Below are 22,753 nucleotides of genomic sequence, written 5' to 3'. Positions count from 1 at the left end.
GCCCACCAGGCTCCTCTGTCCATGGCAGTTCCCAGGCAAGAATCCTGGAGTGGGTTGCCAAGTCCTCCAGGAGATCTTCCCCACCCGTGGGTCAAACCCGCCTGCATTGCAAGCTTATCCTTTACCTCCTTGCATCATATTCCAAACCTAATCTACCTAGGAAAAGGCAAACCACAAAAACCCTTCACTCAAAAAATCAGGTGAAGGATACTTCAGTACCCATTGAACAGCCAGGAGAAAAAAAGGCTCAGCTGCTAGAGACAGACAAACTTCACCTCCAAGAAATACATGAAATGACCACCGAAAAACAAGACACTAGCAGAAAAATCTACTTAACCACATAAAGAACATATGTATGGAAACCACATATGGGGAAACAATGGAAACAGTAAGAGATTTTATTCGGGGGGGGGGGGTCCTAAATTACTGCAAATGGCGATGGCAGCCATGAAATTAAAACTCAACTGGGTTGAGAAGATCCCCTGGAGAAGGGATAGGCTACCCACTCGAGTATTCTTGGGCTTCCCTTGTGGCTCAGCTAGTAAAGAATCTCCCTGCAACTCAGGAGACCTGGGCTCCATCCCTGGGTTGGGAACATCCCCTGGAGAAGGGAAAGACTACCCACTCCAGGATTCTGGTCTGGAGAAGGATCTCAAAGAGTCAGACACGACTTTCACTTTCACTCATCACTTCATGGCAAATAGACGGAGAAATGATGGAATCTGTAAGAGACTTTATTTTCTTGGGCTCCAAAATCACTGCAGATGGTGACTACAGCCATGAAATTAGAAGATGCTTGTTCCTTGGGAGAAAAGCTATGTCCAACCTGGACAGCATATTAAAAAAGCAGACATTACTTTGCCAACAAAGGACCATCTAGTCAAAGCTATGGTTTTTCCAGTAGTCATGTACAGTTGGACTGTAAAGAAAGCTGAGTGCCGGAGAATTGATGCTTTTGAACTGTGGTGTTGGAGAAAACTCTTGAGAGTCCCTTGGACTGCAAGGAGATCCAACCAGTCCTTCCTAAAGGAAATCAGTTCTCCTGAATATGCACTGGAGGAACTGGCGCTGAAGCTGAAACTCCAATACTTTGGCCACCTGATGCAAAGAAATGACTCACTGGAAAAGACTCAGATGCTGGGGGAAATTGAAGGAAGGAGGAAAAAAGGGCACAAGAGAATGAGATGGTTGGATAGCATCACTGACTCAACCGACATGAGTTTTGAATAAGCTCTGGGGGCTGATGGTGGTATTGGGAAGTCCAGTGTACTAGAACCCTTGGGTGCATCTGAAATGAAGAAAACCACTCACATAACCTGTCCTACCACTAAGAAGACAAAACACAATCAAAGGCAGATATCACTAGCTCTAAATACTACAAATAGAAAGCAAAGAAAAATAAACAGCATATAACCTAAAACAAACATAAACAAAACCACTCAGATGGTGTCCTCTCCCTCTTCCAAAGGAAGAGAAAAACGATCATCAATAGCCAATGGCAGCTGCAGAAGCAACACCAAAGACCGGCTTCACGCTCAGGAGAGAACACTGCACCTCCTCCTCATAGTTTCAGGTGCTCTACACAATCAGAGAAACTTCTCTAGTAACAAACTATAAAAATGATCCCTGAAAGTATAGTCTTAACCTCCATCCCCCAGCCGCTGCTGGGTCCGTGCTAGCTGTGCACTTTTCGCTGAGGGCAAGGCAGTTTCCCCACCACTTCGCCATTTTCCCTTCTACTGGGAAAAAACAGAAAGAGCTCTTGCAATACAGTTTTCAAATGCGGTCACTTATCAACTCATTTGACTATTTTCGCTGAAAATGTAACTTAAGTTTTTCAAAATTAAACTTAATTTACATAATACAGAGTGACAGCCAATCACAACCCCAGTCATTAAAGCCCAGGAGGCATTGCTGCACAGATTAACTGAAGTCGCCCCGCCCCTGAAAGCTGTACAGGAAAGGGCGGGTCTCTGCCTTTGCTCCTGAGAACCTAGCTGATCCCACTGATTACTCGATCTTAGCGGCTGCATTCAAGCCTGTCCAAGAAGTTAGACTTTCAAACTCTCAGAAGAGGTCCCCACGACTGAGGCAGAGACGGGGACCGGGGGGCTGACAACCAGCGCTGGAAAACAGAACCTTTGGGGGTTTTGCCATAGGATTGCACTACCTGTTCACACTTTCTGAATTTTTAAAATAAAGCTGGCTGCTGCATTTTATGGATGGGGGAACTAAGGCACAGAAAGGCCGCAGGTAACTGGCCTGCGGTCTGTCAGTAGCAGAGCTGGTAGGTGTCACCCAGCTCTGCTTTCTACGTGCTAAAGATTACTCTAGGTACTGGGCAAACAGAGGTCCTCACTCTCACAAAAAGCTTACACCCTGGCAGGGGAGAGAGATGACAACAATTACCCAAGAGGATGAGATGATGAGGCATGCAGAGGATGATAAGAGTTCAAACAGAGAGGAATTTGACGGCCACTTCAGATTTGGGTGCTCAGGGAAGGCCTCTCTTTGGAGGCTGCATTTAAGTGGAGAAAACCACATCAACGAGCAGGACTACTCTTCGCTGTGGTGTTTAGGTTTTTAGGTTTCTCTTTCTTGATGCAGAGCTCGGGCCCTAGAGCACTTGGGCTTAGTTGCTCTGTGGAGGTTGCAAGAAACCATAATGTTTTTTCCTTCTAACACGTGCAATGAGACTTCTTAAAAGAATCGCATTCTTGCTCATCTCTATAGAAAGGCATGGTCACTTACTGCTTACTTTGTACAGGTTCACCTGGACTACCTGTTCTTCGGTGAACTTTATGTAAATATTAATATTTACCTTTTAAAAAATCATTTTAAAACTTATTTATTTTTGGTTGCCCAGGTTATTTGTTGCTGCGCTCAGGGTCTTGAGATGTAGAGAGTGGGGTCTACTCTTCGTTGTCTCTTGTTTTGGAGCATGGGCTCTGGGGGTGGGGGTGGGGTTCACTAGTTGTGGCACACAGGATTTAGTTGCCCTTGGCATGAGGAATCTTCCTGGACCAGGGATGGAACCTGTGTCTCCCCTGCCAACACTGTACCACTATACCACCAGGGAAGCCCTCAGTATGTCATTTTGATGTACGATTCTTTGAAGAAGGTGTGTAACTGTGTCTTCAACTTCTAATTGCTTTCTGAGAATCTGATTCTCAAGTTATAACCTTCAGACTGGTTAAAGTAAAATTTTTGTTTCTTCTTGACACTGAATTGAAGTTTCATCAACAAACCAACCCCCAAGTCCTGTCAACCTTACCACTTAACATATCTTTCAGATCTCATCTTTCTCTATCATCACTACCATCATCTCCCAAGTAGATGAATGCAGTATGTGTTTCACTGGGCCTTACACTTGGCACCCCACCCCTCCCCAGAAGCATAATCACGACATAGCTTTTATTTATTTTTTATTAATTAATTAATTTACTCATTTCATTTTTGACCGTGCTTGGTCTTCCTTGCAGCATGGGGGCTTTTTGTAGTTGCAACGAGCAGGGGCTATTCCTCGTTTGGTGTGCAGGCTTCTCCTCTCGATGAAGAGCACAGGCTCTAGAGGACACGGACTTAATTGCTCTGTGGCATGTGGAGTCTTCCCAGAGCAAGGGTGGAACCTGTGTCCCCTACATTGGCAGGTGGGTTCTTAACCATTGGTCCACCAGGGAAGTCCTGCCACATGGCTTTTAGAGTGACCTTCAAAGGTACAGCTGATGTACACTCTCTTTCAACAGTGCCCACTACCTTTAGTTTTCAGCCCACCACCTTTTACCAAACTCTGCCTTCTGTCATTCCTCTTCTGGGCTAAAGTCCTGTGGGCTTCCCAGGTGGCGCCTAGTGGTCAAGAACCTGCCTGCCAATGCAGGAGACATCAGAGACGAGGTGTTCAATCCCTGGGCTGGATGATCCCCCCCTACCCAGAGAAGAAAACTGCAACCGACTCCAGTGTTCTTGCCTAGAGAATCCCAAGGACAAAGGAGCCTGGCGGGTTACAGTCCATAGCGTCACAAAGGGTCAGACAGGACTGAAGTGACTTAGTATTCACACACATGTCCTATTTCCTTACCTTGAACTGAGATATGGAGAAATAAATCACCGCAAAGGACAGGAAGAGAAGTCCCCCTACATGTGTCCTGGCTGACAGGAGAGTAGAGAAGGGGAAAGTAACTGTTTCAATACCCTTGGTTGGCCCACCCCAAGCATGAAAATAAACCCTCAAATCATATGACCCATAAATTCAATCAGGAAGCTAAAACACCAAACTGCATCAGACAAATTTTCCTTCATTTCAAAGAAAAATCACACTTTAGAACGTCCCTGCTGAACTGGTGGTTAAGACTCCACACTTCCACTGCAGAGAGAATGGGTTCCATCCCTGGTCAGGGAACTAAGATCCCATAGGGCACATGGCATGGTCAAAAGAAAGAAAAATGACAGCTTACACAAAAGTTAGGTAGGGGAAAAAAACACAACATCTATTACATAGGTTAAAAAGTATTGTGCAATTTGAACATGTGAAAAAAAAAAATACAGAAAACAGCCCCAGTCAGGAAGCATTTAACAGGAGGCTTCCAGTGTGCTGTTTTGGATCTATCAGGAATCCTCTGTTCCTTATTAATTCCTGAATATTCAGGAATTAAGAGGAGAGGCAAGCCTCTCCCCGGGCTGAGGAATCCAGGCATCTCCTTCCTTAGTTTTTCAATACGGTAATAAGTACCCTCTTCCTTCTTATGAACCTTATGGTAAAAAGTGATTGTTTACAGCTCTCTCTCTTTAATATGGATCACCTTATGTTTTGTAAGTCTGGAATTTTAACCTTTATCTTTGCTGAGAATGACTACCTTGTAAGACAGTATACATGCCCACACCATGTTGATTAAAACACTTTTGCTCCATCAGAGCTTTGGTCCCCGTGTCTTTCTTTCCTTCTTTCTCTTTCTTTCTCTCTCTCTTTCAGGCTAATTCCTTGGAGCGCGGAGGCCTGCTGAGCTCACTTTCTTGCCCGGGGTTCTAAGACCTTCTCGAGAAGGCACGCTGTGCCTTCACCCCCTCGAGAAGGCGCCTGGTGCCTACGTGCAGCAGTGCAAGCTCTAAGCAAAGGGCTTTATTGGCTCTCCATGTAAACCAGCGGTATCAGCCTCTTTCTCTTTTACTTTCTTATCGTCGACTCCGGACCACCAGGTTCCGGTCCATTTAAGGACCAACAAGCCCCTGGTGGCAAATATTCATCTACCTTCTGGGTAGTAACGGGACGAAACCACTCATAAAGGGTCCCCTCCCTCGTACCCTTCCCAAGGAAATGAAGAGTCATCAGCGGCAAGTGGCAATTAGCAGCAACAAGAGCTGACTTGACACTCAGAAGAGAATGTACCTCCTCGTGGAATTCAGATTTTGAGGGCTCCACACAGAAACGTCTCTAGTAACAGCAAATTATAGAAATAATAACTCCTAAAACCAGTCTTGACTTTAACCTGGCAACCTCCGTTGGGTCCATGGCAGCCACACACTTTTTATTGATGGCAGCATTTTCCAACATTCCTCTTATTTCAGAAATACCATATAAGTGATTTTCAAACTGTTGGTACCAAACCAAACTTGGGTCCACATGCAGTAAAGCCAATCTACTGACACAGGTGGTGGTGAAGAAAGGCACAGTGTTTATCCCAGAGCACCAAGGAGTTTGGGCCTTTTAAGCACTGGCTACCTGGCCACCTTTTCATACTGTCCAAGTCAAAGCTATGGTTTTTCCAGTAGTCATGTATGGATGGGAGTTAGACCATAAAGAAGGCTGAGGCCTGAGGAATAAAGGCTTTCAATCTGTGGCATTGGAGATAACTCTTGAGAGTCCCTGGGACTGCAAGGAGATCAAACTAGTCCATCCTAAAGGAAATCAACCTTAAATATTCATTGGAAGGACTGATGATGAAGCTGAAGTTTCTGTTCTCTGGCCACGTAATGGGAAGAGCTGACTCATTGGAAAAGACCCTGATGCTGGTAAAGATTGTAAGCAAAAGGACAAGAGGGAGGCAGAAGATGAGCTGGTCAGAGAGTATCAATGACTCAGTGGACATGAATCTGAGCAAACTCTGGGAGAGAGCAGAGCACAGAAGAGCCTAGGCAGGCTGCTGTCCATGATGGTCAGACATGAGTAAAAAGAACAACAACAAAAAAAAGCTGTCAGGGAAGTATGAAAGAATATGTACCTCAACTCCTAACAAAATAAAAAAATTACTTAAATGTGGTTTCCATTGGTCATGAGGAAACTACTGTTTCTATAGTACTCTAATAGTATTTCTACAGCACTACTTCTACCGTACTTCCAGGACATGCACTAAACCCCTTACATGGATCACACCATTTAATCTTCAAAATAACCCTAAAAATACAGAGAAATGGAAATTTATGCAAAATAAAAGTAATCAAAAACTGTGAGGGAATGTTTAACAGGAGGATTCCTACCTGCTGTTTCTCATAAATCAGTTTCTGGCAACAGAACTGAGTGGAATGGCATGCCGCTCCCAGGACTGAGGTCATAGGATGAGACATGCATGAATGTCCTTCAGTAAACATTCTCCTTATGACAAAACTGCTTAGTCACGACCCTCTTTCTTGAGATATGGATTGTCTTCTGACCTTATGACCATTGTTAATTCCTTGTTGCCTTGATAACCATTGCTGTACATTTGGTTTTCTCATCTTTATCATTGTCAAAAGAAATTCCTTGTACAACAACCTATATATACTCACAGAAAGATCATTAAAACACCCTTGCTCCACCAGAGGCTTGGGTCCCCGTGTCTTCTTTCTCTCTCTCTCTCTCCCCCTCTCTCTCCCGCTCCCTCTGGCTAATTCTCTGGAGTGTGGAACCCACCCCCCGCCCCCAGCTCACTCTCCTGCCCCGGCTCTCAAGACCTCCTCGTGAGGGCGCCCTGTGCCTTCGTGAGCAGTGCAAGCCCTGTTCTAGGGTTTTATTGGTTCTCTGTTTAAACCAGCGAATATTAGCTTGTTCTCGCTTTCACTTTCTTATCTTCGACTCCAGACTACCAGGTTCCGGCCCATTAAAGGACCGCAACAAAAAACTCTGAAGAAGCAAATACAATCAAGCAAATATCCTTGATGGAATAAATGAAAATGTGAGAAAAGGGATATGCGATAAACAGGATTAAAGGATTAATTTTGAAGGTACAACAATCTCTTGAAAAGGTACAGATAAAAGTTTTTCTAAAGTACAGCTATGAAAATCCTTTCAGACCCCAGAGGATGAGGAATAATAACACAGAATAAAGGGGGTTTAACATTAATGAACAGCGATAGTGGTAACAAACCCGCTTGCCTATGAAGGAGATTTAAGAGATGTGGTTGATCCCTGGCTCGGGAAAATCCCCTGGAAGAGAGCATGGCAACCCACTCCAATGTTCTTGCCTGGAAAACGACATGGACAGAGAAACCTGGAGGGTTACAACCCGCAAGGTCACAGTAGACCAATACTGAAGCTGTTAGGGGAAGCACACTGATTGAAACCGCCCACCCTGGCCAGGCACCATAGTAACCATTTGCATGAGTTGTTTTATGGCAGGAGATCCTGATAAGGAATAGGGAACTAATAGGCCACCACCAGCCGGAAGAGTTCGGGAAAGATCGAGAGGAGACACTACCTGTCCGTCCACTTCCCAGAATCCCTCTTGCTAGCATCCATCTTGGCTGAGTGATGCGTGTGCCACCAGGAAAGACTGTGAATTAGAATGATTGGCCAAAGACCACCCGGAAACTAATCCCATCACCATAAAACCCAAGACTGTGAGCCACGCGGCAGAGCAGTTCTCCTGGGTTCCCTTACCTACTGCTCTCCACCCGGGTGCCCTTTCCCAATAAAATCTCTTGCTTTGTCAGCATGTGTCTCCTCGGACAATTCATTTCCGAGTGTTAGACAAGAGCCCAGTTTCGGGCCCTGGAAGGGGTCCCCCTTCCTGCAACAAAGCGACTGCACACATACACACATATAAATATATTACATACATATATGACATATATACATTTAAAAAAAGAAAAAACGAGTTTCATGATGAACGACCCTGCTGCTACACTAGCATGTAAAAGACTGAAAACAGTAACCTTAGAGAGCGCTTAAGATCATGAATTCCTTATTGCCAAATTCAGACTTAAACCAAAGAAACTACAGAAAACTACTAGACCATTCAGGTATGATCTAAATCATACCCTTACGATTATAGGGTGGAAGTGACAAAGAGATTCAGGGCATAAGAATCTGATAGAGTGCCTGAAGAACTATGGATGGAGGTTCATTACAGTGTACAACAGTGATCGAGACCATCCCCAAGAAAAAGAAAGGCAAAAGGGCAAAAATGTTGTCTGCGGAGGCCTTACAAATAGCTGAGAAAAGAAGAGAAGCAAAAGGCAAAGGAGGAAAGGAAAGATATATCCATCTGAAGGCAGAGTTCCAAAGAATAGCAAGAAGAGAAAAGAAAGTCTTCCTCAGTGATCAAAGAAACAGAGGAAAACAAAAGAATGGGGAAGACTAGAGATCTCTTCAAGAAAATTAGGGAACATTTCATGCAAAGAGGGGCACAATAAAGGACAGATATGGTATGGACCTAACAGAAGCAGAAGATACTAAGAAGAGGTGGCAAGAATACACAGAAGAACTATACAAAAAAGATCTTCATGACACAGATAACCATAATGGTGGGATCACTCACCTAGAGCCAGACATCCTGGAATGCAAAGTCAAGTGGGCCTCAGGAAGCATCACTATGAACAAAGCTAGTGGAGGTGATGGGATTCCAGCTGAGCTATGTCAAATCCTAAAAGATGATACTGTTAAAGCGCTGCACTCAATATGACAGCAAATTTGGAAAACTCAGCAGTGGCCACAGAACTGAAAAAGGTCAGTTTTCATTCCAATCCCAAAGAAAAGCAATGCCAAAGAATGTTCAAACTACTGCACAATTGCACTCCCCTCACACTCTAGCAAAGTAATGCTCAAAATTCTCCAAGCTACACTTCAACAGTACATGAACTGAGAACTTCCAGATGTTCAAGCTGGATTTAGAAAAAGCAGAAGAACCAGAGATCAAATTGCCAACATCCGTTGGATCATAGAAAAAGCAAGAGAATTCCAGAAAAACATCTACATCTGCTTCACAACACACTGGAAAATTCTAAAGAGATGGGAATACCAGACCACCTGACCTGCCTCCCAAGAAATCTGTATGCTGGCGAAACGTGGGCTGAATGAAATTCAAGCTAGAATCAAGATTGCCAGGAGTTAAAAAGAATTCATTTGAACCAGTTCTAATGAGATGGATGAAACTGGAGCCCCTTATACAGAGTGAAGTAAGCCAGAAAGATAAAGAACATTACAGCATACTAACACATATATATGGAATTTAGAAAGATGGTAACAACAACCCTTTATGCAAAACAGAAAAAGAGACACAGAAGTACAGAACAGACTTTTGAACTCTGTGGGAGAAGGTGAGGGTGGGATGTTTCGAAAGAACAGCATGTATATTATCTATGGAGAAACAGATCACCAGCCCAGGTGGGATGCATGAGACAAGTGCTCGGGCCTGGTACCCTGGGAAGACCCAGAGGAATCGAGTGGAGAGGGAGGTGGGAGGGGGGATCGGGATGGGGAATACGTGTGAACCTATGGCTGATTCATATCAATGTATGACAAAACCCACTGGAAAAAAAAAAAAATAAAGGGGGAAAAAAAAAAAGATTGCCAGGAGAAATATCAACACCACCCTTACAGCAGAAAGCAAAAAGGAACCAAAGAGCCTCCTGATGAAGGGAAAAACGAGAGTGGTTACTTCATAAAAAAACTATAAGCTTCGCGCTTGCCGAGTCTTACTTGTCTTCTCAAGCCAGAACGAAGCCTAACCTACTCCAAACACAAGATCGTTAAAAAACTCAAAACAAATTTCACAGTAACCTAAGAAAACAACAGAAATCTCACTTTTCAGAACATCAAATGGAAACAAAACCACTCAGACGGCGTTTTCTCCCTCTCACTCTCCCAAAACAGGAGAGAAGAACGATCATCAACGACCCGTGGCAGCTGCACAAACAGCACCAAAAGCCAACTTCACGCTCAGGAGAAAACGCTGCGTCTCTTCCTCGTGGTTTCGGGTGCTCTACACGATCAGAGAAGCTTCATCTAGAAACGAACTATAGAAATGATCCCTGAAAGTATAGTCTTAGCCTCCAGCCGCCAGCCGCTGCTGGGTCCGCGGGAGCCGCTCACTTTTTACTGACGGCCACATTTGTGTTGCTCCCCTCGACTCCTCACAAACATTTTCCATATTGCATCCCGTAACTTGGTAAAACGGCAAACTTCAAAATACCATATTCGCCCGGAAATAGCCCAGAAACTCTCCAAAGCTGCAGTAAGCCTCATTAGCATACGGCTTCCTGGCACCCAATCACAGGCGGCCGCATCCGACTCCTGCTCCAGGCTGCCGTCGCCCCAGCCACCGCATCCGGAGCCCCGCACCCAGGCAGGGTCGCCGCGCCCTTCTGCGGGACGAGCACAAGCTTCCTGCCACGGGTCCGCGTGGACGGCCTCTGCTTGCTGAAGTCCGCCTGCTTGGAGAGGCCAGGTTTCCCTTGTCTTGAAAGAGAGGTGGGGGCGAGGAGGGAGGAAAAAAGACACAGAGAACTAGTCTAATCCCGCATAATAACAAAGGCACCCATGGTGGTTTATGAACGTCTTCTCCACGATGGGCATTTTAGCCCATGCTCTCACTTCCTCCTCTAAAGCGAAAGGGTGCGGTTATGTCCCCATTCTCACACATGCTGGCTGCAGCACCTGTCACAAAGCTCCTCAAGGGAACCACAGGTGCTACTAGGTACATGTGGCACTTGATCAAGCCCGGTTCTTTCTGGAAAGCCACGGTGTCTTCATCAGGCGGTCTGAGCTCCAGTCAAGTTCATTTCTCTAAGAAAGCATTACATACTCCATATCTAAACCTTTGGTCGTGAATGACTGATCTTCCTGGCTTCCACATCTCAGAGGAAGCCGACCCATTTACTTGTGGCAAAAGTTAGTCCCAGCTTCTCCTCCAAGAACACACCTTACATACGATGCTGTGTAACGGTTTTCGTCTCGTAACTTCCTGTTGTAAAGACGTTTCTGCCCGGGGTCTTCCAGCATGCCAGAAAGCACAGTGCTCTGTGAACATGCAGTCCGTGGTTTTCTGACTCAACCACATTTTTCATTGCATCACAGTAACATGAATAAGGTGACTATCATTTCATCTCATCCTACCACCTCTAGCTGAGCAGTTCCTTACGTCTTAAAGAGTTATAAGGTCCCTTCCAGTCACTTTCACACAAGAGCCCCTTGTCTCTGGTCTCAGCCCTTCTATATCCGTTCTCCTTTCCCCCAACCTTTCTGGGGACTCCTCGCCATCCATGCCAATCTTGGCCTCCTTCGAGCAGATTCACAGCTCTCCTTACCTCTTTGGATGCTTCCCCTCAGCTTCCCAGCTACCAGTGACCACACTGTGTTTTGTATCCCTAATTACCTTTGTAAGTGCCTCTACCTACTGTGTTATAAATGCATTTATTTCTCTCTTCTCAACTGTGAGGTGTTTAAAGCAAAAAGAGTGAGCACCTTTTGGCAGCTCTTTGCAGGAGCTTTTGCAGGAGGTCCCCTTTGTCTTGTCACTTTAGCAAAGCTATACAGTAAGTAACCTTAAACTAGGCATCCCCACACTCCACTCATCTCCTGGCCCAAGCACACCTTCCAAATCTTTTTTTTTTTTCTTTTTCCCGTCCGTATCTTTTGATCACACAATACCTTGTTTAACCTGTTGGTTCTCTCTGTATATCAAAGATGTAGAAATGAAGAATAAGTAATTAACAGGTGGCCAGATCCCTTCCCCAGTTTCCCCTTCAGTAATCTTCAAACTGTATGGAACAAACTGTGTAAACAAGATAGCATCTAAACAAAAATAACAAGAAGTCAACAAGCCTGCAAGCAGGGGGGATGATGATGATGACTCTGACCCCGTATCTCCAATGATTAACTGAGATTACTTCCCTTTTCCTTGTTAAAACCTTTCATGGCCCAGCAGAATCTTAGGAGCTGGTTTTCAGGGACGTGAGTCCAACCTCTCCCCAGATGGCTCGCATTCTGATTAAAAGCAATGTTCTCCATTATCTACCAACACTTGCCTCTTGAGCACTGATTTTCAAGCAGCCGGCTGCCAGACCTGAGTTCAGTAACAGATTCAGGTCTTGTTTACCACTGTATCTCTAGCACCTTACCTTGCTGCAGTCCCCCACATTTTATTGATGGTGGCATTTTTTCCACATTCTTCTCTTTTCAGAAATAACATATAAATGCATTTTCAAAATGCCATTTTATATACAACTTTTAAAAATCTGAATACTCTTCAAGAGTTTTTATTTTTTCTTTAAGGAACTAAGACTTCACATTCTTAGCCTATTACAAATCAATACTTAATCTGAAGCTCTTATCTTCTGTCTCTAAAAGACACTAACACTTCTTCCTGACTCGTATAAGACCAAGGTGTGCTGGGATGTATCAAATTAGTTTTCTAACCTTATAAATATGACACCAAGCATCTGTGGATGAGGTTATTTATTAATTACTGTCATTTTTAATTTAACCTTCTAAAATCCTGAATTTTTATTTGACTCTTACTTTTAGAACCTCTGCTGGTTACTCACCTGAATGTAGATATGAGCAGTACATATTGGTGATGAAAAAAAATTACTTTTAAGACAGAACAAGAAAAGTGTACCAAATTTTCCCTGCCATTTGAGCCACTACCACTCCCCTTTAGTGTGCATTATGTATCTATATTATACATTAATAGATTGCCTTTGACACAAGAATTCCTATGTACCTCCCCCCTAAAAAAAATTGATTTCCTCCTGGCACCAGTAAGGTAACTTGTTAGGGGTCCCTTTCTCAATCCTGTAAGGGGTCATGACGACCCACAATTCACCTTGCTGGACTATATAAACTGTCAATGTGTTAATTTGAGGTATAATCCTTTGTCTGAAGAACTTTGCTTTGACCTCTAATAGCAGAACAGTTCTCAGAACTTTCTGAGAGACTGTCTCGTGGGTTATAATCCTCAGGTTGGCGTAAATAAAATTTTCCACTTCGTTCTTAAGATTGAAAAAAAAATTTTTTTGGCTGCACTTGGAGACATGTGGGATCTTAGTTTCCTGACCAGGGACTGAACCCAGGCCCCCTGCAGTGGAAGTTTCAAGCCTTAACCACTGAACTGCCAGCGAAGTCTATCTTAGATTGACTGTTTATTTTTTCCTGGCTGATTTTAAATTGCATTTAGTTAAACCAACATAATAATAAAAGAAAAAGTCATAACACTGAGGGGGAGAAAGAACAAACCATCTTAAAACATCTAATGAAAGTCCCTCAGCTGTGTCTGACTCTCTGCAACCTCATGGACCATAGACTGCGAGGCTTCTCTGTCCATGGAATCCTCCAGGCCAGAATACTAGAATGAGTAGCCATTCCCTTCTCCAGGGGATCTTCCCAACCCAGGGATCGAACCCAGGTCTCCCTCATTGCAGGTGGATTCTTTACCATCTGAGCCACCAATGGAAGCCCTAAAACAAAATTATGTTTAAAGCTACTTTGAATCCATTTTCCTTGTAACTCTTCCTATCCTATTACTCATAACAAGACCTCTATGTCAACCAGTTGAGTATCAAAGCCCAGGTGTGTATGTATTTCCCTGCAATATGTGGGAAATGCCTCAGTCACTTAGTCCGGTGTCCGACTCTTTGTGACCCTATTGAATGTAGCCCACCAGGATCCGTTGGCCAGGGGGCTGGATTCTCCAGGCAAGAATACTGGAGTAAAAAAAAAAGCTGCTGTGGCTTGCCTTGCTCTCCTGCAGGGGATCTTCCTGATCCAAGGACTGAATTCACGTCCACTGCATCTCTTGCCCTGCAGGGGGATTCTTTACCCACTTAGCTATCCAGGAAGCCATTCCTATGCCATGTTCTTAGCCTAATGTACCCAGAAAAGGCAAAACACAAAAAGCCTTTACTCAAAAAGGCAAACACAGGATACTTGGGTGGAGGGTATTTTAAACTGCATTTAGTTAAACCAACAGGCAGTTATACAGTGGAAGTGACAAATAGATTTAGGTGATTAAAATTTGATAGAGTGCTTGAAGATCTATGGGTGGAGATTCATGACATTCTACAGGAGGCAGTGATCAAGACCATCCCCAAGAAAAAGAAATGCAAAAAAGGCAAAATGATTGTTTGAGGAGGCCTTACAAACAGCTGAGAAAAGAAGAGAAGTGAAAGGCAAAGGAGAAAAGGAAAGATATATCCATCTGAAGGCAGAGTTCCAAAGAATAGCAAGGAGAGATAAGAAAGCCTTCCTCAGTGATCAATGCAAAGAAATAGAGGAAAATAATAGAATGGGAAAGATTAGAGATCTTTTCAAGAAAATTAGACATACCAAGGGAACATTTCATGCAAAGATGGGAACAATAAAGGACAGAAATGGTATGGACCTAACAGAAGCAGAAGATAGTAAAAAGAGGTGGCAAAAATACACAGAAAAACTATACAAAGAAGATTTTAATGACCCAGATAATCATGATGGTGTGATCACTAACCTAGAGCCAGACATCCTGGAGTGCAAAGTCAAGTAGGCCTTAGCAAGCATTGTATGCACAAAGCTAGTGGAGGTGATGGAATTTCAGCTTAGCTATTGAAAATTCTAAGATGATGCTGTGGAAGTGCTGCACTCAATATGCAGCAAATTTGGAAAACTCAGCAGTGGTCACAGGACTGGAAAAGGTCACTTTTCATTCAAATTCCTAAGAAAGGCAATGCCAAAGAATGCTCAAACTACTGCACAATTGTACTCCTCTCACACTCCAGCAAAGTAATGCTCAAAATTCTCCAAGCCAGGCTTCAACAATACATGAACTGTGAACTTCTAGATGTTCAAGCTGGATTTAGAAAAAGCAGAGGAACCAGAGATCAAATTGCCAACATCCGTTGGATCATCGTAAAAAGCAAGAGAGTTCCAGAAAAATATCTACTTGTGTTTTATTGACTATGCCAAAGCCTTTGACTGTGTGGATCACCACAAACTGTGGAAAATTCTTCAAGAGATGGGAATACCAGACCACCTGACCTGCCTCCTGGAGAAATCTGTATGCAGGTCAAGAAGCAACAGTTAGAACAGGACATGGAACAACAGACTGGTTCCAAATTGGGAAAGGAGTACGTCAAGGCTGTATATTGTCAGCCTGCTTATTTAACTTATATGAAGAGTACATCATGAGAAATGCCGGGCTGAATGAAGCACAAGCTAGAATCAAGATTGCTGGAAAAAATACCAATAACCTCAGATACGCAGATGACACCACCCTTATGGCAGAAAGCGAAAAAGAACTAAAGAGCCTCCTGATGAAAGTGAAAGAATGAGAGTGAAAAACTTGGCTTAAAACTCAACATTCAAAAAAAAAAAACAAAAACAAAAAAAAAAACCTCAACATTCAAAAAACTAAGATTACACCATCTGGTCCCATCACTTCGGCTTCCCTGATAGCTCAGTGGTAAAGAATCCGCCTGCAGTGCAGGAGACCCTGGTTCGATTCCTGGGTTGAGAAGATCCCCTGGAGAAGGGATAGGCTACCCACTCAAGTATTCTTGGGCTTCCCTTGTGGCTCAGCTAGTAAAGAATCTCCCTGCAACTCGGGAGACCTGGGCTCGATCCCTGGGTTGGGAACATCCCCTGGAGAAGGGAAAGTACTACCGTGACTACTGGAAAACCCATAGCCTTGACTAGGCAGACCTTTGTTGGCAAAGTAATGTCTCTGCTTTTTAATATGCTAAGTTGGTCATAACTTTTCTTCCAAGGAACAAGCGTCTTTTAATTTCATGGCTACAGTCACCATCTGCAGTGATTTAGGAGCCCAAAAAATAAAGTCTGCCACTGTTTCCACTGTTTCTCCATCTATTTGCCATGAAGAGATGGGACTGGATGCCATGATCTTTGTTTTCTGAATGTTGAGTTTTAAGCCAGCTTTTTCACTTTCCTCTTTCACTTTCATCAAGAGGCTCTTAGTTCTTCTTTACTTTCTGCCACAAGGGTGGTGTCATCTGCATATCTGAGGTTATTGATATTTCTCCTAGCAATCTTGATTCCAGCTTGTGCTTCAGCCAGCCCAGCATTTCTCATTATGTATTCTGTATATAAGTTAAATAAGCAGAATGACAATATACTGTCTTGACATACTCCTTTTCCTATTTGGAACCAGTCTGTTTTTCCATGTCCAGTTCTAACTGTTGCTTCCTGACCTGCATACAGGTTTCTCAAGAGGCAGGTCAGGTGGGCTGGCATTCCCATCTCTTTCAGAATTTTCCACAGTTTATTGTGATCCACACAGTCAAAGGCTTTGGCATAGTTAATAAAGCAGAAATAGATGTTTTTCTGGAACTCTCTTGCTTTTTTGATGATCCAGCGGATATTGGCAATTTGATCTCTGGTTCCTCTGCCTTTTCTAAAACCAGCTTGAACATCTGGAAGTTCACAGTTCACTTAACTGTTGAAGCCTGGCTTGGAGAATTTTGAGCATTACTTTGCTAGCGTCTGAGATGAGTGCAATTGTGCGATAGTCTGAGCATTCTTTGGCATTACCTTTCTTTGGGAGTGGAATGAAAACTGACCTTTTCCAGTCCTGTGGCCACTGCTGAGTTCTCCAAATTTGCTGGCATATTGAGTGCAGCACTTTCACAGCATCATCTTCCAGGATTTGAAATAGCTCAACTGGAATCCCATCACCTCCACTGGCTTTGTTCGAAGTGATGCTTCCTTGACTTCACATTCCAGGATGTCTGGCTCTAGGTGAGTGATCACACCATCATGATCATCTAGGTTGTGAAGATTATTTTTGTACAGTTCTTCTGTGTATTCTTGCCACCTCTTCTTACTATCTTCTGCAAATCAGCAAAATAAAATGGACTGGAATGGGGGAATTTAACTCAGATGATCATTATATCTACTACTACGGGCAAGAATCCCTTAGAAGAAATGGAGCAGCCATCATAATCAACAAAAAGAGTCTGAAATGCAGTACTTGGATGCAATCTCAAAAACGACAGAATGATCTCTGTTCATTCCCAAGGCAAACCATTCAAGTTGATGCCCCAACTAGTAATACTGAAGAAGCTGAAGTTTTCAAATTCTTCTATGAAGTCTACAAGAATTAACACGCAAAAAGGATGTCCTTTTCATTATAGAGGACTGGAATGCTAAAGTAGGAAGAGAAGAAACACCTGGAGTTAACAAGCAAATTTACAGAGGTCGTCCCTGATGGCTCAGATGATAAAAGCATCTGTCTACAATGCAGGAGACTCGGGTTTGATCCCTGGGTCAGGAAGATCCCCCTGGAGAAAGAAATGGCAACCCACTCCAGTACTTGCCTGGAAAATCCCATGGACAGAGAAGCCTGGAAGGCTACATGGGGTCGCAAAGAGTTGGACATGACTCAGCGACTTCACTTTCACAGAGGCCAGAGGTTAATAGAATTCTGCCAAGAGAACACACTGGTCATAGCAAACACCCTTTACCAACAACACAAGGGAATAAAACTAACTAGTAATAAGAAAGCATTTAAAACCAAAATTAACAAACCTAGTTTTATTACACACAAAAGTGATGCTACACTACTTTTGGCAAACCAATTATAAACAAGACCACTCAGATGGTGTTCCCTCCCTCTTACTCTCCCAAAGGAAGTAGAAGAACGATCATCAATGGCCAATAGCAGCTGCAAAAGCAACACCAAAGACCGGCTTCACGCTCAGGAGAGAACACTGCACCTCCTCCTCATGGTTTCGGGTGCTCTACACAATCAGAGAAACTTCTCTAGTAACAAACTATAGAAATGATCCCTGAAAGTATAGTCTTAACCTCCATCCCCCAGCCGCTGCTGGGTCCGTGCTAGCTGTGCACTTTTCGCTGAGGGCAAGGCAGTTTCCCCACCACTTCGCCATTTTCCCTTCTACTGGGAAAAAACAGAAAGAGCTCTTGCAATACAGTTTTCAAATGCGGTCACTTATCAACTCATTTGACTATTTTCGCTGAAAATGTAACTTAAGTTTTTCAAAATTAAACTTAATTTACATAATACAGAGTGACAGCCAATCACAACCCCAGTCATTAAAGCCCAGGGGGCATTGCTGCACAGATTAACTGAAGCCGCCCCGCCCCTGAAAGCTGTACAGGAAAGGGCGGGTCTCTGCCTTTGCTCCTGAGAACCTAGCTGATCCCACTGATTACTCGATCTTAGCGGCTGCATTCAAGCCTGTCCAAGAAGTTAGACTTTCAAACTCTCAGAAGAGGTCCCCACGACTGAGGCAGAGACGGGGACCGGGTGGCTGACAACCAGCGCTGGAAAACAGAACCTTTGGGGGTTTTGCCATAGGATTGCACTACCTGTTCACACTTTCTGAATTTTTAAAATAAAGCTGGCTGCTGCATTTTATGGATGGGGGAACTAAGGCACAGAAAGGCCGCAGGTAACTGGCCTGCGGTCTGTCAGTAGCAGAGCTGGTAGGTGTCACCCAGCTCTGCTTTCTACGTGCTAAAGATTACTCTAGGTACTGGGCAAACAGAGGTCCTCACTCTCACAAAAAGCTTACACCCTGGCAGGGGAGAGAGATGACAACAATTACCCAAGAGGATGAGATGATGAGGCATGCAGAGGATGATAAGAGTTCAAACAGAGAGGGATTTGACGGCCACTTCAGATTTGGGTGCTCAGGGAAGGCCTCTCTTTGGAGGCTGCATTTAAGTGGAGAAAACAATGAATACAATGTCCCAAAGAAAGGAGCAAGGTTGTGTGTTCCAGCGACTGGAAGACAGCTAGAGAACACAGGGGAGCAGGAGGAGCAGGCAGGCCAGTGTCTGAGGATTTTCTAGGCAAGTCCAGCTCCCGGGGAGTCTGGATTCTAAGTGTGAGGGAAGCCATTGAGAGGTTGGAAGCTGTGAAGACCAGTTCTGAGGCCACTGCAAACAAGGTGTCTGAAGGAGAGATCATGGTGGCTTGCAAGGAAGAAGGAGAAACAGGGGCTGCTTTGGAAATTCAGTTGGTAGGATGGGACTCCTTGCTGCAGAAGGAGGGGTGGGGTGTCAGGGAAAGAGGTTTCAAAGACTGACATGTTGGTTTGCACCTGAACAACTCAATGGATGTTGCTGCTACAGCAAAGACGAGAAAGAGGGATTTCTCATTTAAAGGAGGAGCATTCTCACAATGGGGGAAAGAAGTGCTCACCTACTGTCCTTGCTTTACCTAATTTCACCCTTAATGACAGCTCTATGTGTTGATGATATTAGTATTACATTTACATAGAGAGACAGATTGGGGTCAAGGAACTTCCCAGGACCCTGCAACTAGTAAATAACAGACCAAGGAATATTCCAGAGCATATACTGCTCCTCTCACAGCTCCCAATATTTAAAGAGAGCCAAGAACTAATTTAGGCTTTCAATGAAAGCTTGGACACTATAGATCCATAAAGAGAAACTCATGGAATAACTACATAGATTTAATAGCAATGAGAGTAAAATTGACTAATAATAGCGATAGTAATGGTGATAATGGTAAAGACCAAAGAGACACAGGTTCAAAATGCCCTGCAAAAGAAGATGGCAAAACACTCTAGTGTGTTTGCCTAGGAAACCCCTGATAGAGAAAAACCTGTCATACAGCTCTCATGACACAAATAGGATTTCAACGACTTAGCGCACACACAAAGCTATAAAAGGTAAACAAACCTTTTATTGCCACTGGCAATAAGGTACATCTTACATAAAGCATAAGACACAGGACTAAAATGGATAAACAGAATAACAAGCATTATAAATGACTCACTCTTTTTAGAAAGACATCAATTACAAGCGAAACCACTCAGATGGTGTCCTCTCCCTCTTACTCTCCCAAAGGAAGAGAAGAACGATCATCAATGGCCAATAGCAGCTGCAAAAGCAACACCAAAGACCGGCTTCACGCTCAGGAGAGAACACTGCACCTCCTCCTCATGGTTTCGGGTGCTCTACACAATCAGAGAAACTTCTCTAGTAACAAACTATAGAAATGATCCCTGAAAGTATAGTCTTAACCTCCATCCCCCAGCCGCTGCTGGGTCCGTGCTAGCTGTGCACTTTTCGCTGAGGGCAAGGCAGTTTCCCCACCACTTCGCCATTTTCCCTTCTACTGGGAAAAAACAGAAAGAGCTCTTGCAATACAGTTTTCAAATGCGGTCACTTATCAACTCATTTGACTATTTTCGCTGAAAATGTAACTTAAGTTTTTCAAAATTAAACTTAATTTACATAATACAGAGTGACAGCCAATCACAACCCCAGTCATTAAAGCCCAGGGGGCATTCGCTGCAGATTGACTAAAGCCGCCCCGCCCCTGAAAGCTGTACAGGAAAGGGCGGGTCTCTGCCTTTGTTCCTGAGAACCTAGTTGATTCCACTGATTACTCGATCTTAGTGGCTGCATTCAAGCCTGTCCAAGAAGTTACTTTCAAACTCTCAGAAGAGGTGACCATGACTAAGGCAGAGACGGGGGCTGGGTGGGTGAGAATCAGAGCTAGAAAACAGAACCTTTTGGGTTTTTACCATCTGATTGCACTACCAGTTCACACTTCATCAGTTTTTAAAACAAAGCTGGTTGCTGCGATGACATTCTTCCCTCTGCAAATAATGAGTGCTAACTATGAAACTGTTACCGTTAAGTCGTGTCTGACACTTTGTGACCCCATGGACTGCAGTGCCTCGCGCTTCCCTGTCCTTCACTTTCTCTCCGAGTTTGCTCAAACTCTTGTCCATTGGGTCAGTGATGCCATCCAACCATTTCCTCCTGTCACCTCCTTCTCCTCCTGCCTTCAATCTTTCCCAGCATCAGGGTCTTTCCAATGAGTTGGCTCTTCGCATCAGGTGGCCAAAATATTCGAGCTTCAGCATCAGTCCTTCCAATGAATATTCAGGGATGATTTCCTTTAGGATTGACTGGTTTGGTCTCTTTGCAGTTTAAGGGACTCTCAAGAGTCTTCTCCAGCATCCCAATTAGAAACAGTGAAACTATAAAAATGCTACCTAGTATTTGCACCAGCTTGCCAGCCACCAGTCATCATTTTAAGTGATTATACAAATATCATCCCATTTTTACAGACAGGGGGACTGAGGTACAGAAAGATTAACTTGTTGAGGTCCGTTAATAGCAGAGCTGGTAGGTGTCACCCAGCTCTGCTTTCTACGTGCTAAAGATTACTCCAGGTACTGGGCAAACAGAGGTCCTCACTCTCACAAAAAACTTACACTCTAGTAGGGGAGAGAGATGACAACAATTACCTGAGAGGATGAGATGATGATGCATGCAGAGGATAAGAGTTCAAACAGAGAGGGATTTGACGGCCACTTCAGATTTGGGTGCTCAGGGAAGGCCTCTCTTTGGAGGCTGCATTTAAGTGGAGAAAACAATGAACACAATGTCCCAAAGAAAGGAGCAAGGTTGTGTGTTCCAGCAACTGGAAGACAGCTAGAGAACACAGGGGAGGAGGAGGAGAGGAGGTGCAGACAGGTCGGTGTCTGAGGATTTTCTAGATAAGGCCAAGGCCTGGGGAGTCTGCTTCTTCAGGGTCTGCTGTGGGAGTTCTAATTCCTTTTCCATTCATTTGCTGAAGGTCAGAAATTTCTCCTAAATCTGCCCTAACTGAACTCTGTCATCACTGCCCACCCTATTGCTCTACCTAATTCAGTTCCTCCTCCATTTCCCCCATTAACACAAGGAATCATCATCCACACATTTGATCAAGTCAGAAGACCCAACAGTTATCCTTGACAGCTCCCCTCACTCATGTCTTCAGTGATCCTGATGAAATAAAATTTATGTTTTATATTTCAAAGCAGAACATGAAAAAATTAAACCTAAAATTCTGTGTGTTTGGGCTTACTGCGTCAAATGCAGTGTGCATCATTACATGTTAATCAGAGTCCCTCAAAGATGGGAGTGCTGTTCAACCATAATTTTTTCTTTTTCCTTTCTTTTGACATTAGCAATGGGATTTCTTAAAAGAATATCATTCTTTCTCACCTCTGGAGAAGGGCATGGTGACTTGCTGCTTACTTTGTACAAGTTCACCGGGACTACCTGGTTCCTTGGTGAACTTTATGTAAAATATCAGTATGTCATTTTGATGTACAATTCTTTGGAAAATGTATATGACTGTCTTTGACTTCTAACAGCTTTCTGAGAGTCTCAGGTTAATCCTCAGATGGGCTCAAATAAAACTCCCATTTTTCCCCCTCTTCTTGTTAGTTGAATTTTGTCAACAAATTCCCTTCAACTTTACCACTTAAGTATCTCACAGATCTCCTCTTTATTATCACTTCGGCTTCTCCCAGGTAGATGAATGTGGCAGGTACCTAACTGGCCCTCACACTTGCCCCCTCTTGCTGTTGTTTAGGCACTAAATCATGTCTTACTCTTTGTGACTCCATGGACTGTAGCCCGCCAGGTTCCTCTGTGCCAACTCAGTTCAGTTCAGTCCAGTTGTTCAGTCATGTCCGACTCTTTGCGACCCCATGAATCGCAGCACGCCAGGCCTCCCTGTCCATCACCAACTCCCGGAGTCTACCCAAACCCATGCCCATCGAGTCGGTGATGCCA

General features: G+C 43.9%; 1 protein-coding gene and 5 non-coding genes across 10 annotated transcripts in view; all 6 read right to left on the bottom strand.

The window, feature by feature from the left end:
- The window catches only part of TEX14 (testis expressed 14, intercellular bridge forming factor), a 151,014-nt gene that overhangs the window by 72,124 nt on the left and 56,137 nt on the right, over positions 1 to 22,753 (bottom strand). The window lies entirely within an intron of this gene.
- On the bottom strand, positions 1,435 to 1,642 carry LOC122424755. The gene has a single exon (XR_006264521.1). It is a non-coding gene; the product is annotated as a small nucleolar RNA U3 (small nucleolar RNA).
- Positions 5,269 to 5,474, bottom strand: LOC122424760. The gene has a single exon (XR_006264524.1). It is a non-coding gene; the product is annotated as a small nucleolar RNA U3 (small nucleolar RNA).
- On the bottom strand, positions 10,021 to 10,237 carry LOC122424734. The gene has a single exon (XR_006264504.1). It is a non-coding gene; the product is annotated as a small nucleolar RNA U3 (small nucleolar RNA).
- Positions 17,769 to 17,983, bottom strand: LOC122424742. Its single transcript, XR_006264515.1, has one exon. It is a non-coding gene; the product is annotated as a small nucleolar RNA U3 (small nucleolar RNA).
- On the bottom strand, positions 19,981 to 20,194 carry LOC122424730. The gene has a single exon (XR_006264503.1). It is a non-coding gene; the product is annotated as a small nucleolar RNA U3 (small nucleolar RNA).

Source organism: Cervus canadensis, chromosome 1 (assembly GCF_019320065.1).
Source record: "Cervus canadensis isolate Bull #8, Minnesota chromosome 1, ASM1932006v1, whole genome shotgun sequence".
NCBI classification, from domain to species: domain Eukaryota; kingdom Metazoa; phylum Chordata; class Mammalia; order Artiodactyla; family Cervidae; genus Cervus; species Cervus canadensis.
This window is presented reverse-complemented; position numbering and strand designations above follow the sequence as displayed.